Here is a 20,421-nt window from a genome sequence, read left to right as displayed (position 1 = left end):
ATCATATACAGGCAGTTATAGGAGCAGTGAATCAGGCCTAGGAACAGCAATTATGGTACTTACCTGGTAATGATCAGATTTTTTCAGTCGGATGTTTAGAACTGTTTGGATTTCATAGGTTCTGTATCTTTACTAAATTTACTTAGCTCTAGAATCTGTACTTCATTAAAGCTGTGTTGCTTCCACAGCTTTCACTTTATTAGGAGCTATTAATTGAAATACACCTGTTATTATTCTATCAGTCCCTACCTCCCTGAATGAAAAGATGTTTTTGTCTCACGTGATTAGGGATTCTGTATTCCGTGTGCATGCTAAGGATTACATTATGCTTTTTCTAAACATGCTATTTAGGGCCTTTGGCTGCCATGATTTTTCTTTAGGTAAAATGTTGAATGAGCTAGCAAGCATTTTACTCACAGATTGAATTGCAATGGAACATGTCCCAGTGGCATAGACAGCTCAGGTTCCATTTTGCAGATCCCCAGGTAATTCATTTAGAGCAGTGACTTACTCATGTGTGGAGCATTTGACTTTTAAAACCATCTGGCTTATAGTTGCAGAAATAATGCAGCAGCCTTTCGAGTCCCTCATCTCCCATTCTTGGAGAGGCCATGCCATTTAATTTCAGAAATGGAGCAGTCTTGACTGACTGCCAAGTATCAGCTTTCATTGTATTTTTTATAGTTCCATTTAAACACCCTTCCAGAGATCAAGATTGTATGGAAAGGTTTATGGTATTTTTGCTCTGGCTTTGGTGGCAAAACTAATGAAGCAGCAATAAAAACATATCTGCATAGCTTTGGTTGCTACAGTACTTTTTCTTTCAATTTTCAACACAAGGTGAAATATGGCATAAACCAGTAATTCTTCAGAGAACTACTTGGCTTCTAGATCAATATTGATTTTTCTCTTTCTCTTTTTGTTGCATATGTGTTTATTTTTCTATTTAGCTTTTGCTATTTGCTCTAGCCTGGGATATGCATTTTCTAATGGGATTGGAAAATTATTTCAATTTATCATCTAACTATCCAGGCAAAAAAAACCTTTGGATTGCTCTTTAGAATTGTAAGTGGAAAAGTATCCAGGATACAGTAAAATATATTCTTATTTTTTAATATGTTCTGGTGTTTGTTTAGTGATTGTTTTCACAATCTTAGCTAGTTTACGTAGAAAGTTTAGCATTAGTTACACTAAAAATTTAATAGGCAAGAGAAACACAATATCTGTTTAATTTAAAATTTGTTTGATGCTGGGTTTCCATGTAATTTTCCACCTCTGGGATGCAAGTTGCCTGGACTTCCATTACTGATCTTTGTTTCTTCTATTTTCTACGTGTTTTCTGTGTTCTGACCAAATGGAACCACTTCTTTTTCCCTAGGTATTTTCACACTTCCCTGTTTTGCAAAATTTCCTGATTTTTGTACTCCATCTCACTCCCTCTAGCTACTAAAAGAGCACTTCTCACCACCTCATAGCTACACTCTTCTTACCTCTTTTGTGATCTTAAACCACCATTTTCCTCTGGTGGCCAAGGAAATTTCTCACTTGATTACCCATAGCACTTACTTTCCATTGTTTACATTTTCTTCTCTCTCCTCTTGCATCATGTGGTCTCTCTCTGTCTCTGTTTTTTTTTTCTTTATCACCTACCTATCATCCACTATCTATTCATTTATTTAGTTTCATTCTTTTATCTTCTTTAGAGAGTAGCTCTGAACTTTTTAGACCCAGACAAGTCCTTTTATTGTCTTACTATATCCAGCATGCCTTACTCATAATAGCTATTCATTAAATATTTAGTGATAGGTCAATGAATGAAAATCCCTGCAGGTCATTGCTGCATAATAGATTTTTTAAAATTTTGCAATAATTATGAGTTCCTGAACAAGATTCTTGTAACTACTTCAAGTTTTGCCTTTGGTTCATGTTTTTATTTAATCAGTCTCATTATATAAAACAGGTGGGTTTTATAGTTAATACTATAAATATAGTTAATACCACATTGCTATGAGCAATGTGAAAGAGACCAGAAAGGGAGAAGAAACTGTTAGATCCTTACAGAAATAGTTGGAGATAGTTAAACATGGCAATATAAAAGTAGAAAGAGAAAACAAGGAAACATCTTTCCTTGTTCTCTCCATTTTCTTCCTTTTCATATTTATTTTATTTCTTTTACAGAAGTGAAGGCAGAAAATATATTACATTTCTTGTGCATTATGAAATTCACATTTTCTTTCCAATAGGATGAGGTTTTTTTGTTTTTGTTTTTGCTTTTGTTTTTTAAAGTTCTAGGTGTTTCTTGAAATTTAAACATAAGACCAGTTCTCCTTTGCTGCAGTTGATTTTCCTTTAAAGCAAAATGTAACTTTTCCAAATTGCCTTGAGACATAATTTGCTATGTATCTTTTACCACATACCAATATATTTGGAAAGGAAATTAAAGGTTTCAAGAGTCATCATAAATTCTTTTGTCCTGGGAGTTGAGAGACATTTTATAGGACAGCAAGGTTGCATTGACTTCAAAGCGGAGGGCAGCATCATGAAATACTCATTATAAAGATATTCTATATCAATCATTGGGAATGTCAATAGTCATCTCAAAATAAATTATATTTTCAGTCTGCATAATCTTAAAAGAAATGAGTGCTGTAATTTTAGGATTCACAGTATAAGTCTGTCTGAGGAAAGTTGGTTTATGTAGGTTGCATCATTCCAGTTAAAGGTTCATGAACATATTCAGGGATTGTCTAAATATATGCACTGACACTGAACTTTGATTCCAACAGAGGCATGCGAGTCATTATAAGATAGTAATGCTCTTCATGCTGTGAGCAACATGGAAGAAACCAGAATGGAAGAAGAAAGTGTTAGAAACTCAGAGAAATAGGTCAGGAGCTAAGGCTGCTGCAATCCCAAATAGACAAGTCCCAGTGCCTGTAGCAAGACTCCAATCCATTATAGGCAAATGATCAGATTAATATAATATGAGGTAGGTCTGGTTATGTTGGAGAATGTTGCCTGCTTTGAAATTTCTAATGTTCATTGTTGGTACAGATAATATCTTTTTGTTAGTGAATTGTACTCATGGTAAAGTAATTTGCAGTAGAAAGTTAAGATTCCTTGAAAAAAGTTGTTTGCCAGGAACTCCTAAGTGGAAAATGTCCTGATGGGAGGTGTATCATTAGCAACTCTCTAGAACCAAAGGCTCAAATCTAAAGATGAGTTTTAGAGACCAAGAAGTCTGTCTTTCCATCTCTAAATGATTGGCAAGTATATTGAAACACTGCTTGTCAATCATTCATTTATCCATTTATTCATTCAAACATTTAATGAGCACTTTGAACTTTTTGCACTTTAAATGTTTGGGATATATGGCTGCATAAAACAAAATATCTCTCTTTGCTTTTAAGAAGCATAAACTTTGGTGGGAGACTGTTAGACTGATTGTGTGAATGACCCCCAATTTTTTATGTGCATATTCATTTATTCATTCATTTTAAAAATTATGTTCAATTAGCCATAAACTTAGTGTTACAGAAGGGGGGGATGGGATAACTAGGTGAAGGGTATTAAGGAGGGCGTGTGTCGTGATGAATGACCCCAATTCTTGATCTTTATTTGTGTATATATGCTTTGCCTTGAGATTTTGAGTTCTTCTCCCTGTAGGCACCTTGATTCTGAGTTTGGCCATGTGACATTTTATTTTATTAAAAAATGTTTATTATTGAAGTATAGCTGACATACAATGTTATATTAGTTTTAGGTGCACAACATAGTGATTCAACAATTCTATACATTATACAATGCTCACTGTGATCAGTGTTATCATCTGTTACCTTATAACACTATTACAATAATATTGACTATATTCTCCATGCTGTACTTTTCATCTCTGTAGTTATTTATTTTATAACTGGAAGTCTGTGCCCTTCACTTATTATACTCCTCTCTTTTAGCCCCCCTCTTCCTCCCACTGGCAACCATGAATTTGCTTTCTGAATTTATGCATTTTAGCTGATGTGAGGTACCTGAGGCTTGAAAAAGGATTTGCAACTTTTGCTTCCATTTTTGCAACATTTCCTTCAACTGTGAACCTGAATGAGGGTGAACCATCTAGAAGACTATGAAAACATGTGGAACAGAGTGAAATAATCTGAGCTGACTATAAGGGTCTGCTTAGCCAGAAGGAGCCATTTCGTTGTAAACTTGGATTGACCCTGCCCCTCCCAGAGGAACTTACTTGCAAACCCAGGATACGGGGCGGGCCAGGCCAGATGGAGACATCCAAGCAGTAGGGTGTGCATATATTTACTATGGCGAATAGGAATTCAATTGGCCACCCATATTGCTGACCGAGCATGACTGTGCAGTTTTCCCTGTGTGTTGTAATCTCATTGGCCACCTGTGTGTGGGCTGGGCTCAACTACCTCTATAAAGTTTAGTCTGTGAGGCTGGGGTGGGGGAGTAGTAGTAGTCGTCGGGAGCAGTGCTGCTGTCAGGGTCATCCTCCTCGCCTCTTTGTAAGGGATGGCCCCGCCCAGTCAGTTTGATTTTTGATGCTTGGCGTGAAATAAAGTTTTGCTTGACCTTTGCTTTGTATCAGTCTCATTCCTTTGATCACAGACCGTAACACTGACAAGTGGTCAATTATCAAGCGTGCAAATGAGATCAGCTAAGTGCAGAGGAACTGTCCATTCCATATCACCAATTCAAAGACTCATGAGCAAATAAAGGCATATAGTTTTTAATCATTGAGGTTTGTCTCACAGTAGTACTATGGCAATAAATACTTAATATGGAGGATATAAAAAAGCAAACAATAACACTTTAGAGTGATAAAGAGTATGACAAAGTACATACAGGAAGATGGTGTTAGTTGTTAGTACTTTTCCATAGTTCTGTGCTAAGTACAACTAAAAATCCCAGACTTTAAGTAGAAAACATAAGGAAGCTTGGAAGGATATGGAGATGAAGGCAGATAAGAAACAGATCTCATGCCCCAGGAATGATATGATGGTGAGTTGCCTGGGCTCCCTTTCTGCCTCATATATCCTGAACTTGGGGTTAAAGAAATGAGAAAACCAGAAATGTCAACAGGTGCAGACAAAACCCCCCCCAAAAAGCCCACTCTCCATCCAAAAGCACCCAGAGGCAGGCAGCTTAGCAAGACAGAACACTTTCAATAGCAACTGCTCTATTGAGACAATATTGTAGTCCCATCTCTACCACATCAACAAATTAAGAAGCTTAAACTTTAAAAAGATGCACATATGGTACTAGGAGAGCTTGCTGCTACCCTTGAACTTCTTAGTTACTTCCCAGGTATCTTACTCCTTGATGTTGGAACCTCAAGTGACTATTTCTGGATGGATTTGGACCAACAAAGAGAGTAGTGAGAAAACATTCCAAGCAGATAGATGGCACAAGAATGTACGTGGAAAGTTGGATGTGAATGTATTTATTAGTTTTCATGCTTCCGGCTTGGTCATAATGTTGTTCCAACTGCTCATGTATCTCAAGTCTTTATTTAATCATTCATTTATTTTTTCCAGCTTTATTAAAAATAATTGACAAGGAGGGTACACGATGTGATGAGCCCTAGGTGTTATACACAACTGATGGATTGTTGAACACTACACCTGAAACTAATGATGTAATATATGATGGGAAATTGAAGTTTTTTTTTAAAGATTTTATTTCTATCAAAATCCTAGAGGAAAACATAAGCAGTAACTGCTTTGACACTGGCTGCAACAACTTCTTTCAAGACATGTCTCCAAAGGCAAAGGAAACAAAAGTGAAAATGGACTTTTGGGACTTAATCATGATCAAAATCTTCTGCACAGCAAAGGAAACAGTCAACAAAATAAAGAGGCAACCCATGGAATGAGAGAAGATATTTGCAAATGATACTACAGACAAAGGGCTGATATCCAAGATCTATAAAGAACTCCTCAAACTCAACACACACAAAACAGATAATCACATCAAAAAATGGGCAGAAGACATGAACAGACACTTCTCCAATGAAGACATGCAAACGGATAACAGACACATGAAAAAATGTTCATCATCATTAGTCATCAAGAAGATTCAAATCAAAACCACACCGAGATACCACCTTAACCAGTTAGAATGGCCAAAATTAACAAGATGTAAACAACATGTGTTGGAGAGGATGTGGAGAAAGGAAAACCCTCTTACACTGTTGGTGGGAATGCAAGTTGGTGCAGTCACTTTGGAAAACAGTCTGGAAATTCCTTAAGAAATTAAAAATAGAGCTTCCCTCTGATCCTGTAATTGCACTACTGGGTATTTGCCACAAAGATACTGATATAGTGAAAATAAGGGCATCTGTACCCTAATATTCATAGCAGCAATGGCCACAGTCACCAAACTGTGGAAAGAACCAAGATGCCCTTCAATGGGCTAATGATAAAGAAGATATGGTCCATATATACAGTGGAGTATTATGCCTCCATCAGAAAGGATGAATACCCAACTTTTGTATCAACATGGATGGGACTGGAAGAGATTATGCTGAGTGAAATAAGTCAAGCAGAGATATTCAATTATCATATGGTTTCACTTACTTGTGGAACATTAGGAATGATGTGGAGGACATTAGGAGATGGAGAGGAGAAGTGAGTTGGGTGAAATCGGAGGGGGAGACAAACCATGAGAGACTGTGTACTCTGAGAAACAAACTGAGGGTTTTGGAGGGGAGGAGGGTGGCTGAGCCTGGAGGTGAGTATTATGGAGGGCACATATTGCATAGAGCACTGGGTGTGGTGCATAAATAATAAATTTTGGAACACTGAAAAAAATTAAATTATAAATTTAAAAAAAGATTTTATTTATTTGACAGAGAGAGAGACACAGTGCGAGAGACCCACTTCCCAAGCAGGGGAAGTGAGAGAGGAAGTAGAGTTCCCATAGACATGGGGCCTGAGGCCAGAACCCTCAGATCATGACCCAAGCCAAAGGCAGCACTTAATGACTGGGCCACCCAGGTGCCCTTGGTTAATTGAATTTAAATAAAAAAGTAATTAATTTAAAAATTAACATTTAATAAAGAAAACAAATGAAGAGCTTAAAGGGAGAGGTAAACAAAAAAGAGACTCAACTATAGAGAACAAACTGAGGGTTGCTGGAGGGGAGATGGGTGGGGGGATGTGTAAAATGGGTTTATGGGTATTAAGGAGAGCACTGATTGTGATGAACACCGGGTGTTATATGTAAGTGAAGACTCACTGAATTCTACCCCTGGAACTAAAATTACACTGTATATTAATTAACTAACTAGAATTTAAGCAAAAACCTGAAACTAAAAAAAAAAAATTCACATTTAACATTGTGTAAGTTTAAGATGTACCACCTGATAACTGATAAGTTGATATGATTATATATTGTAAAATAATTATTACAATAGTTAGCACTTTCATCATTTTACTTGATTGAAATTTTTTTGTCATGAGAACGTTTAAGATTTACTCTCATAGCAACTTTCAAGTGTACAATACTGTATTGTCAAATATAATCACCATGCTGTACCTTAGATCCCCAGAATTTGTTTCTCTTATAACTGAAAGATTGTACCCTTTGACCAATATCTTTCCATTTCTCCCACCCCCCTGTTTTTATGAATTTGGCTTTTTTAGAGTCCACATATAAGTGAGAGAATTTGGAATTACTCTTTGTATAATTTATTTTATTTAGCACAATGAACTCCAGTTCCATTCATGTTGTCATAAATGACAATATTTCCTTCTTTTTATCACTAAGTAATATTCTATTGTATGTATATGTACCACATCTTCTTTATCAATTCATCTATTGAAGGATACCTCCATTGCTTCCAGGTCTCGGCTATTGTTAAAAAAAAAAAATGCTGGGAGAAGATATTTGCAAATGACAGTACAGACAAAAGGCTGATATCCAGTATATATAAAGAACTCAAACTCAACACACACAAAACAGATAATCATATCAAAAAATGGAGCAGAAGACATGAACAGGCACTTCACCAAAGAAGACATACAAATGGCTATCAGACACACATGAAAAAATGTTCATCATCACTAGCCATCAGGGAGATTCAAATTAAAAGCACATTGAGATACCACCTTACACCAGTTAGAATGGCCAAAATTAGCAAGACAGGAAACAACATGTGTTGGAGAGAATGTGGAGAAAGGGGAACCCTCTTACACTGTTGGTGGGAATGAAAGTTTGTGCAGCCACTTTGGAGAACAGTGTGGAGATTCCTCAAGAAATTAAAAATAGAGCTTCCCTATGACCCTGCAATTGCACTCCTGGGTATTTACCCCAAAGATACAGATGTCGTGAAAAGAAGGGCCATCTGTACCCCAATGTTTATAGCAGCAATGGCCACGGTTGCCAAACTGTGGAAAGAACCAAGATGATCTTCAATGGATAAATGGATAAGGAAGATGTGGTCCATATACACTATGGAGTATTATGCCTCCATCAGAAAGGACGAATACCCAACTTTTGTAGCAACATGGACAGGACTGGAAGAGATTATGCTGAGTGAAATGAGTCAAGCAGAGAGAGTCAATTATCATATGGTTTCACTTATTTGTGGAGCATAACAAATAACATGGAGGACATGGGGAGATGGAGAGGAGAAGGAAGCTGAGAGAAATTGGAAGGGGAGGTGAACCATGAGAGACTATGGACCCTGAAAAACAACCTGAGGGTTTGAAGGGGCAGGGGGTGGGAGGTTGAGGGAACCAGGTGGTGGGTATTGGGGAGGGCACGTATTGCATGGAGCACTGGGTGTGGTGCAAAAACAATGAACACTGTTACACTGAAAAAAATTTTTTTTAATTTTTTAAAGATTTTATTTATTTATTTGACAGAGAGAGATGACAAGTAAGCAGAGAGGCAGGCAGAGAGAGAAAGAGAGGAGGAAGCAGGCTCCCTGCCGAGCAGAGAGCCCGATGCGGGACTCGATCCCAGGACCCTGAGATCATGACCTGAGCGAAAGGCAGAAGCTTAACCCACTGAGCCACCCAGGCACCCTACACTGAAAAAAATTTTTAAAAAATGCTGCAATAAATATAAGGATGCATGTATCTTTTCAAATTAGCATTTTTATTAATTTTTTTTTGTAAAATAGTGCAATTACTGATCATAGGGTAGTTATATTTTTAATTTTTTGAGGAACTTCCATACTATTTTCCATAGTAGCTGCACCAGTTTGCATGCCCAATAGGAGTGCACAAAAATTTCCTTATTCTCCATTTTCACCAACACTTATTATTTCTTGTCAGTTTGTTAATAGCCATTCTAACAGATTTGAGGAGATATCTTATTGTGGTTTTGATTTGCATTTCCCTGATTATGAGTGATGTTGAACACCTTTTCATGTACTTGTTGGCCATTTGTATGTCTTCTTTGGAAAAATGTCTATTCAGATCCTTTGTCCACTTTTAAATTGAAGCACTATTATTATTTTTATTTCTGCTATTGAGTTACACAAGTTCCTTATATATTTTGGATATTAATTCCTTTTAAGATATACAATTTGCAAATATTTCCTCACATTCTAGAGTTTTCCTTTTCATTTTTTTGATGCTTTTTCTGTGCAGAAGCTTTTATAGTTTGATATAGTACCACTTGCTTATTTTTGCTTTTGTTTCTTGTGCTTTTGTTGTCACATGCAAAATATCATTGCCAATGCCAATGTCAAGGAAACTTTTCCCTATCTTTTATTTTAGGATTTTTATGGTTTTAGATTTTACATTTAAGTCTTTAAACCATTTTGAGCTAATTTTCTTGAGTGTTGTAAGATAGGGTCCCAGTTTTATTCTATTCCATGTGACTATCCAGTTTTGTCAATGCCATTTATTGAAGAGATCAACTTTTCCTCATTGAGTATTCTTGGCTCTTTTGCCAAATATTAGTTGACCATATATGTGTGGGTTTATTTCTGGGCTCTGGATTATGTTCCATTGATCTATGTGTCTATTTTTATGCCAGTACCATTCTGTTTTGATTATACCACTTTGTAGTATAGTTTGAAACAAGGAAGTATGAGACCTCCAGCTTTGTTCTTTCTCAAGATTCCTTTGGCTATTTGGAGTTTTTTGTGTTCTCTATGAATTTTAGGATTAATTTTTCTATTTATGTGAAAGACGCCATTGGAATTTTAGTAGGGATTGCATTGAAACTATAGCTGGCTATGGAAATTTTAGAAATATTAAGTCATCTAATCTGGAACGTGAGATATCTTTTCATGTATTTGTGCCTTCAACTTTTTTGTCTATGTCTTATGATTTTTGGTATAATGATCTTCATTTCTTTAGCTAACTTTTTTTCCTAATAATTATAAATATTTTATTATTAATTCCTATTCACTTCCTTCTCCCCTAACTTTGATTACCTCATTTACTGCCTAATACTAAAAATTTAGGAAGCCTACAAAGGCTTGGTCTACAGGGGTTGATACCTTAGAGAAGGCTCTGTGTCTAGAATGATATGGACTAGAAAAGTAAGCTAAAACTTATTAAGCCATTCACTCTGTATTTTTTCATTACAAAGCAAAATTTACATACATCATAATGCATAGAGTATAAGTACACAATTTGGTGAGTTTGATAAATGTAGACATTGATGAAACCATCACCTCAATCAGAATATACAATGATTTCATCACCCCAGAAAGTTCCCTCCATTACTCTTTCCAGACCATTCTTACCTGATATATATAATCACTTTCCTGGTATCTCTCATCAGAGACTGGCATTACCTTTTCTTATATTTCATATAAAAGGAATCATTGAAAATATATGTTTGTGTGTGTGTCTGAATAAATGTTGTACGAATTTACTTTCCCATTGACAATGCTTTTTTTTTTTTTTTTAAAGATTTTATTTATTTATTTGACATAGAGAGAGAGAGGGCACAAGAAGGAGGAGTGGCAAAGGAAGAGGGAGAAACAGCGAGCCTGATGGGGGGCTTGATACCAGGACCCTGGGATCATGACTTGAGTGGAAGCCAGATCCTTAACTCACTGAGCCTCCCGATCCCTCCCCCACCCACTGACAATGTTTTGTTTTCATTCTATAGTAGAGCAAATAAAGAATATTCAAGAGATTTGTCTTCTAGAAAAGGGGTTTATTCTTTGTAGTAGCTGATTTTTATATTTTCAGCAGACTATAATCTTTTGAATGTCCTTGCAAAAATTCCCATGTGTTGAACCCTCGCTCTCCAACATATAATTCACAACTCAAATCCGGTTCCTTGGATGCTTCAGACACTGGCATTGACTTAGGCTCTACCAAACAAAAATTCTTTCAGGGAACTTTGATTCATAAATGAGTAATGTGAATAGGATTAGAAACAAGCTCTCATTTTGTTGGCAAATATATCCATTTTTTGGCTTTGAAATAATGTTCTTGGAAATTTAGACTTGAGTCTGTTATTCCAGGTCATTTAGTGATTCTGTGAGTTATCCCATATCTTTTGATATTCAGCTTACACTATCCAAGAACTATGCAAGCTATTTGCAACCAAGAAGTCTGAGTTGTGTACTCTATGTGCCATGGAATACACAAGTCTCAGCTTACCCCTTCCCACCACTTGGGCAAACTATTATTTATTGCAATTATGCTGAGCCATAAAAAATTTTAAAGTGCCTTCTAAATTATTTTAGAAGAGAGATTTGATTTGGTAGGTGCTTTGAGTTAGACATAGTTTGATACACTTTAATTCTTTGAAAGCTGTTTATTCTTAATATGGCTTGGAATATATTTGACTGTGTTCCATTTAAAAGAGAGTCAAGACAGTCTATCATAGTGCTCTCTAGTAGAAATGTAATGTAAGCCACACTTGTACTTTAAAAGTTTTTAGTAGCCACATTAAAAAAAAAAAACAAAAACAACTTTAGGGGCACCTGGGTGGCTCAGTTAGTTAAGCCCCTGCCTTCAGCTCAGGTCATGATCTCAGGGTCCTGGGATCGAGTCCCGCATCGGGCTCTCTGCTCAGCAGGGAGCCTGCTTCTCTCTCTCTCTCTCTCTCTCTGCCTGCCTCTCTACTTGTGATCTCTGTCTGTCAAATAAATAAATAAAATCTTTTAAAAAAAACTTTAAAAATATAGACAAATTTATATTAATAGTATATTTTATTTAACCCAATAATATGAACTGTCTCAATAATCAACATAAAATATATTAATGAGATAATTCACATTATTTATTTGTACTAAGTCTTCAAAATCCAGTATGTATTTTATACTTATGTTACATTTCCAATTACTCTAGCTATTCAGTAGCCTACAAAGTAGCCTACAAAGGCCACTGGCTGCCGTACTGGATAATTCAGGTTCATCATAAGGAGCATGATAAGAGAGATTTACCAGAAGAACCCTTCAGAACAGAGTAGAACTGAAGAAGGACTGCATTTTATGAAAATATTAAGCCAAATTGGGTGGATTGGACATTAATAGAATCCAATGTTATATCCAGAATTAAAACTAAACCCCCAAATGAGGTTTATATCAGTAATAAGGAGTTGAGATTCTAGGGATGATAGTGTATATTCCTGACAGAATCATCCTGTAGGTAAGTCATTTATCATAGTGTTTTATTCTTCATTTTTATAACTCATCTCTTTGTTCAGATGGTACCTGTCTTACAATGACTGCAATCCTCTCCTTGATTGCCAACTAACAAATATTTAGATATTTTTATAACCAGAATGTTTGAGTAACTGAAACCTACATTCTCTAGCTGTACTAAATAACAGTGATGACATTACTTTTATTTGTTCCAATAAATGGTGTCTCACATAAAGCAGGCATTCAAAAAATCTTAGTTCCCTTTCTTTCTTCTTCTTTTTTTTTTTTTTTAATTGCCCATGCCATTTGCCCAACCACAATAAAACTGCAACTCATGCCAGTGAGACCGGATTCTGCAAAATATTAACTATTGGAGGAGGTAATTGCTTCTAGCTGGCTTAGTTCTATTTCTTTCAAAATAGGATTATATTTTTCTTATCTGTCTCATGGGATGTTGATGAGATGAAATGAGAGAGAATATGAGAAATTTAAAAAATTTATTGTGCTAGAATTCATTGAAAAAAATTGTACAGTAGTTTTCAATGTCATAGTTTTGTGTTGTCATTCATTATTTAAGAAAATGTATTTCCTTTATTTATTTAATTTGAGAGAGAGAATGAGCAAGAGAGATTACAAGTGGAGGAGAGGGCCAGAGGAAGAGAGAGAAGCAGACTCCCTGCTGAGCAGGGAGCCAGATGCTGAGTTCCATTCTAGGAACCCAGGATCCTGACCTGAGCCAAAGGCAGATGCTTAACTAACTGAGCCACCCAGGTGCCCCAAGAAACTATATTTCTAACTTATAATAACTGAACTCTACCTTTGAAACTAATAATACACTATATGTTAATTGAACTTAAATTTAAAAATTATTTTAGGAAGCAAAAAAAAAAGAATTATATATATATATTTAAAATAATTAAAAAAAATTTTATATACATATAGTGTATTGTTAGCCCCAGGGGTATTGGTCTGCGAATCTCCAGGTTTACACACTTCACAGCACTCACCATAGCACATACCCTCCCCAATGTCCATAACCCCTCCACCCTCTTCCATCCCCAGCCCAGCTCCCCCTGCCCCCTCAGTTTGTTTTGTGAGATTAAGAGTCTTTTATGGTTTGTCCCCCTCCCAATCCCATCTTGTTTTATTTAAAAAGCATTATATTTTTACTTAAAATTTATTTTAAACTCAAACTCAGATTTACAAGTTAATAAAAATATTTAAAGCATTATTAACTTTATCTTTTTAATAATAAATAACCCAAATTCTAGTCTCTGGAATTTTATTTTCTCATAAACATTTTTAAAAAGATTTTATTTATTCATTTGAGAGAAAGAGAGTATGAGAGAGTAGTAGAGGGAAAGGGAGCTGCTGCTGATCAGGGAGCCCAATGTTGGGCTTGATTCCAGGACCCTGGGATCATGACCTGATCTTAAGGCTGATGCCTAACAGGCTGAGCTACCCAGGTGCCCCTTACCTTAGACATTTTAAATTCAAAATTTAAATACTGTTACTATAGGTAAATACTTCTATGATCTTGTGTTAATTATGTGGCAATCTATAGAGGGAAATAACTATTCTCCACCCTCCCAAATAGAAGGAGATTATTGTGAATTCACTGAAAAAAAAATGGGAATAGGCAATAAATAGTATAGTAGATTGCATTGAACAGTTTCATTTTAGTTGCAGATCTTTTTCCAGGGCCACATTGACACTGATGTATAAGGAGAAGGGGAATGAAATGTAGTGTCATTTAGCTCTGCTAGCAGATACAGAGGTGCAATGAAAAAGCATGGTACTCACCAACCTGGAGAGAAAAGGAGAGGTGAAGAGACCTCAGTGACATCCATATCATTATACTATATATAAACATAGCATGTTTTCTGAAGTGGTGTTCTTTTATTCTCTGCCACCACCACTGCACCATTATTATTATTATTATTTAATTTTTTATTTTTTATAAACATATATTTTTATCCCCAGGGGTACAGGTCTGTGAATCGCCAGGTTTACACACTTCACAGCACTCACCAAAGCACATACCCTCCCCAATGTCCATAACCCCACCCCCTTCTCCCAACCTCCCTCCCCCCAGCAACCCTCAGTTTGTTTTGTGAGATTAAGAGTCACTTATGGTTTGTCTCCCTCCCAATCCCATCTTGTTTCATTTATTCTTCTCCTACCCATTTAAGCCCACCATTTTTTTTTAAGAATAAAATATGATTTATTAAAGGGATATTGTATACATGAATATGGACATCTTTTCTCAAGTATTTCAACATCGTAGCCATGCTAAACTGTGTTTAGTTTCTTCATGTATAAAAAGATGTGCCAAAAGATGCATGCCTTACCAGTTTTTATTTTACTGGGTATGGCTATAGGTGACAGTGTATTTCTGATCTTGACTCTTTGTTGCTGGTGTGCCAATTTCAACTTTGCTATTTTTCTTTGCTTAGAGGCAAATGGAATAAACCTTACATTATTAAGATCCTTGTTCTCTCTCTCCCTTTGCACACTTGCACACACACACACACACTCACATGCACACAAATGCTTGATTAATCAAGTATGAGAAGTTAAAGTCTCAGCTTTTCCCTATTGAGGATGTTATTCGCAAAATTAACAAGACAGTAAATAAATGTTGGGGAGAATGCTGAGAAAGGGGAACCCTCTTACACTGTTGGTGGGAATGCAAGTTGGTGCAGCCTCTTTGGAAAACAGTCTGGAAATTCCTTAAGAAATTAAAAATAGAACTTCCATATGACCCTGCAATTGCACTATTAGGTATTTACCCCAAAGATACAGATGTAGTGAAAAGAAGGGCCATCTGTACCCCAATGTTTATAGCAGCAATGGCCACGGTCACCAAACTGTGGAAAGAACCAAGATGCCCTTCAATAGATAAATGGATAAAGAAAGATATGGTCTATATGTACAATGCAATATGCCTCCATCAGAAAGGATGAATACCCAAGTTTTGTATCAACATGTACAGGACTGGAAGAGATTATGCTGGGACTGGAAGAAATTTTGCTCAGTGAAATAAGTCAAGCAGAGAGAGTCAATTAAAATATGGGTTCACTTACTTGTGGAGCATGAGGAAGAACACAGAAGGCCTTGGGAGAAGGAGAAGAGAAGTGAGTTGGGGGAAATAGGAGGGGGAGACAAACTAGGAGAGACTGTGGACTCTGAGAAACAAGCTGAGGGTTTTGGAGGGGAGGGGACAGGAGGGTTAGGTGAGCCTGGAGGTGGGTATTATGGAGGGCATGTATTGTATGGAGCACTGGGTGTGGTGCATAAACAATGAATTCTGGAACACTGAAAAGAAATAAAATAAAACAAAATAAAGTGAAATGAAAAATAAAACAAAAACATGAAAGAAGTTAATATCTCCCACTACTTTTTTGTTTCTTCTGTTGTTTCCATATGTTTCTAATAATTTTTGCTTTGATGCTCTGCTATGTGATGCTTAAATGTCCATGGTTGATATATATTCTGACTTTGGATATAATCTAAAATGGATGGATGGATCCATTATCAAAAACATAATTGCAGTCTCTAATGCTTTTTTTGGTTTGAATTCTACTTTGTCTGACTTAATATTGCACCCCTGCTTCCATTACCTTTCTTGTTGCTTGGAATATCTTTGCTGTTTTTTTTTTTTTAATTCTTACAATCTTTGTCACTTTATCTTGGCTGTATTTCTTATGTACAAACATATATGCATTTATAATCCAACCTGAGAGACTTAAATTTTTAATGAGATTGGATGAGATAATTAATACATTGGTTTCATTTCTGTCACTATTTCTAATACTTTTTTTTAATGATTCCTGTTCTTCCATTAGGGAATAACATGTTATACTATCTTTTTTTTTAGTAACTTCAAAAGTAAATGTCCATTTTAATCTATCTATTCCTTTAATACCTAATATTCCATGTATGAATATTCCATGTATGAAAAAAAATGGTATAGTTTCATTTCCTAACAGCTTTCCCTCTCCTATTTCTTCATTTATGGTACTACAGTCTAGACTTTTGTACCATTTATACTTATTTATTATAAGTCTTTGGCTGTTAGGACTGGGGGGTTAGGTGAGCCTGGAGGTGGGTATTATGGAGGGCATGTATTGCATGGAGCACTGGTTGTGGTGCATAAACAATGAATTCTGGAACACTGAAAAGAAATAAAATAAAACAAAATAAAATGAAATGAAAAATAAAAACAAAAAACATGAAAGAAGTTAATATCTTCCACTACTTTTTTGTTTCTTCTGTTGTTTTCCTATGTTTCTAATAATTTAGAATTAAATGAAGTAAGAATTAAATGAAGAGACTCTTTTTAATCTTTGTTTTTTACATATATATATATATATATATATATATATATATATATTGCATAGTTCCTCAAGTGGTATATTTTTTGATGGATTGCATTTGTGAGAATGTCTTCTGTAAGCTTCCACATTTGATCAATCATTTTGAGTGCTTTAATTTTCAGTCACAACCTCTTCCTTGAAAAACTCTGTCACTGATAATCCATTTGGTTTAATAAACAAATAATTAAGTATAGCTGAGAACTGGAGCAATGATGCTACCCACTTTTGTACAGTGAATTTCATAAAGTGCTCATTGCTACTTTATTTTGTTTGTTATCTCCTGTTCATTATTATAGACTTCACATTTTCTTGAAATTTCATTAATAGCACAAAACACTTTTAAAAAATGTCCTGCTTTACCTTTCAAAAGTAGTTTATTTCTTATCTTCTTGGGTACATTATTCTCTTTCTGTTCATGATGATTTTTCTTTTTCTATAAGCTCTGCTGGCTTTGCTATGTTCACGTGCTTTTAGTGCGAGCTCTCCCACAGTCTGAAACATGATCAAATGCAAGGTGGTTGGACTGGTGCCTTGTCATGCTCTTGGAATCCCCTCACATTCTGCTCCATAGAATGCTGCATTCAGCCATCCAGTGATCCTGCTGCCCAAGGGAGTAGAAAGTGAGTCAGCATCGTGGATGAACTGCAGAGTTTTTTTTCTGTGATGATGAAGCTGTTGCATTAGGAGCCAACCTTTTGCTTCTAGGTTTTAATTCATCATGGCCTACAGTTCAGGTTCAATGGCTCTCAGAACTTGGTTGAACCAATTAAACAGAATCTCTGGGGAAAAGGATTCAGCCATCAATATTTCTTAAAGGTCCCAAATGATTTTACCATGCAGGTAGGCTTGAGAATCACTGGTTTTAGTGAGGCTGTGAATGGATTCCTTCTAGAAGCAACTGCATTAGAGGTTTTACCACATGCTGACTTCTCCTTACATCACCCAGAATAATTGCTTTGGTTTGTTCTTGTTCAGCAGTGAGAAAAATGGGATTAAGTAGAGGGCTCCCCATATCTCTCACAGCCTTCGTTTGCCTTCAGTTTTTTTCCCCTTTGAATAAACGGATATTCATGACAGTTCGCAAATATCTTTTCTATTTATCACCTGTGGCATTGTACTACTTTCTGCATAATGACTTTCTGAGTGAGTTGTTTGCAACATAACTGGCAGAAATATCTGTCTACTGGATTGTACTTTTGTCTATTTTTTCATTGTTGATGTAGAATTCTCTATATTTTTATGTTCCTTTGAGTATTTTAATTATCAGCTAAGGGAGAGAAAGATGCTTATGTTTTGAATCATTATTATCATTTTGACTATTACAGCTGCTGTATAATGAGTGCATAGCATTATCAAACACCATAACTATAAACCATACATGAATTATCACATTTTTCTTTCACAACAATTTTGAGAGGTAGATAAAGTATCTCCATTTTATAAATAATTCTCTAGTTGTCATTTTACATGAAAACATTCAGCTGAGTTGTGAAACATGACAAAAAGCTCATTGCTCTACCCAGTGATTCAGTAGTGATGGATTCCAAGGGAAAGAAAAGGGTAGAAAGATTGTTGCAAATTCTACTACTGCTAATTCAGGCCTATCCAGGACCAGGCTCAGTGGGAATGAAGTCACTGGTGGTACGGTTGGAAAATGCTTTCCAAACATTATCTAGATCTACCCTAATGTACCCCATTCCCTTTATGCTTCCAGCAGTAATTCCCAGCATCTCTAGTGTTATGGACTTGGTGACAAATTTGGAATTTGGAATCCATGTGGAAACCCTGAAAGTTAACTGAATGAATCTTTTCTTACCATGTATGGGTTACTTTGTTTGAATGGTCCTTAACTCAACTGCCTGGTGTCAGGCTCTCCTTTCATTCTCTTTAGGAAATGCAGCCTCAATTTGAATCCCTAAAAAGTGACTAAGAACCACAACCTTCTCCTTATATATATACCAGTACTTTTCTGGGTGGCTGGATCCTACTTCAGAGCTCTCTGGTTCCATCTTTTCAAAATACTTCAATTTTTAAAATTTTAATTTTTTAAAGATTTTTCTTATTTTTTATCTATTGATATAACTGACATACAATATTATATTAGTTTTAGGTGTACAACATAGTGATTTGACATTTGTATACACTGTTAAATGATCACCACAATAAGTCTAGTTACCATTTGTCACCTTACAAACTTAATATAATGTTGTTGACTATATTCCCTATGCTGTACCTCACTATGACTTTTTAAAAAAATTTTTATTTCTTAAATTTCTTTTCAGTGTACCAGAATTCATTGTTTATGCACCACACCCAGTGCTCCATGCAATACATGCCCTCCATAATACCCACCACCAGGCTCACCCAACCTTCCACCCCCCGACCCTTCAAAACCCTCAGATTGTTTATCAGAGTCTATAGTCTCTCATGGTTCATCTCCCCCTCCAATTTCCTTCAACTCCCTTCTCCTCTCTATCTCCCCATGTCCTCCGTGTTATTTCTTATGCTCCACAAAAAAGGGAAATCATATGATAATTGACTCTCTCTGCTTGACTTATTTCACTCAGCATAATCTCTTCCAGTCCCGTCCATGTTGCTACAAAAGTTGGGTATTCGTCCTTTCTGATGGAGGCATAATACTCCATAGTGTATATGGACCACATCTTCCTTATCCATTCATCTGTTGAAGGGCAACTTGATTCTTTCCATAGTTTGGTGACTCTGGCTATTGCTGCTATGAACATTGGGGTACAGATGGCCCTTCTTTTCACGACATCTGTATCTTTGGGGTAAATACCCAATAGTGCAATTGCAGGGTCATAGGGAAGTTCTATTTTTAATTTCTTAAGGAATTTCCAGACTGTTTTCCAAAGAGGCTGCACCAACTTGCATTCCCACCAACAGTGTAAGAGGGTTCCCCTTTCTCCACATCCTCTCCACATCCAAACAACACGTTGTTTCCTGTCTTGTTAATTTTGGCCTTTCTAACTGGCATCACCATGACTTTTTATTGTGTAACTGGAAATTTGTATTTCTTAATCCCCTTCAACCCCCCATCCTTCACCCCTCTGGCAATTACCAAAATGTTTTCTTTATCTATGAGTCCAAGTTATATTTTGTTTTGTTTGTTTTGTTTTTGGATTCCACATTATTAGTATTAATATTAGTTAGTATTAAACTAATATTAAGTACTAAATATTAAAATATTAGTATTAAACTAATATTAGTATTAGTTTTTCTGTGTTGCTTATTTTGCTTACCATAATACTTTGAAGTCCATCCATGTTGCTACAAAGGGTAAGAGCTCATTTTTTTTTTATGACTGAGTAGTATTTCATTGTATATGTATACCACATGTTCTTTATCCATTCATCTGTTGATGGGAGAGCTCATGTTTTCTTATAGAATCTTTTAGTTTTGGAAGTTTTAGTATCTTTTTCAGAGGGAAATGATGCA

The sequence above is a fragment of the Mustela putorius genome, unplaced genomic scaffold, assembly GCF_011764305.1.
Source record: "Mustela putorius furo isolate JIRA1106 unplaced genomic scaffold, ASM1176430v1.1 tig00003937_pilon_pilon_pilon, whole genome shotgun sequence".
In the NCBI taxonomy this organism is placed as follows: domain Eukaryota; kingdom Metazoa; phylum Chordata; class Mammalia; order Carnivora; family Mustelidae; genus Mustela; species Mustela putorius.
The sequence above is the reverse complement of the archived record's forward strand: the minus strand, read 5'-3'. Positions refer to the sequence as shown.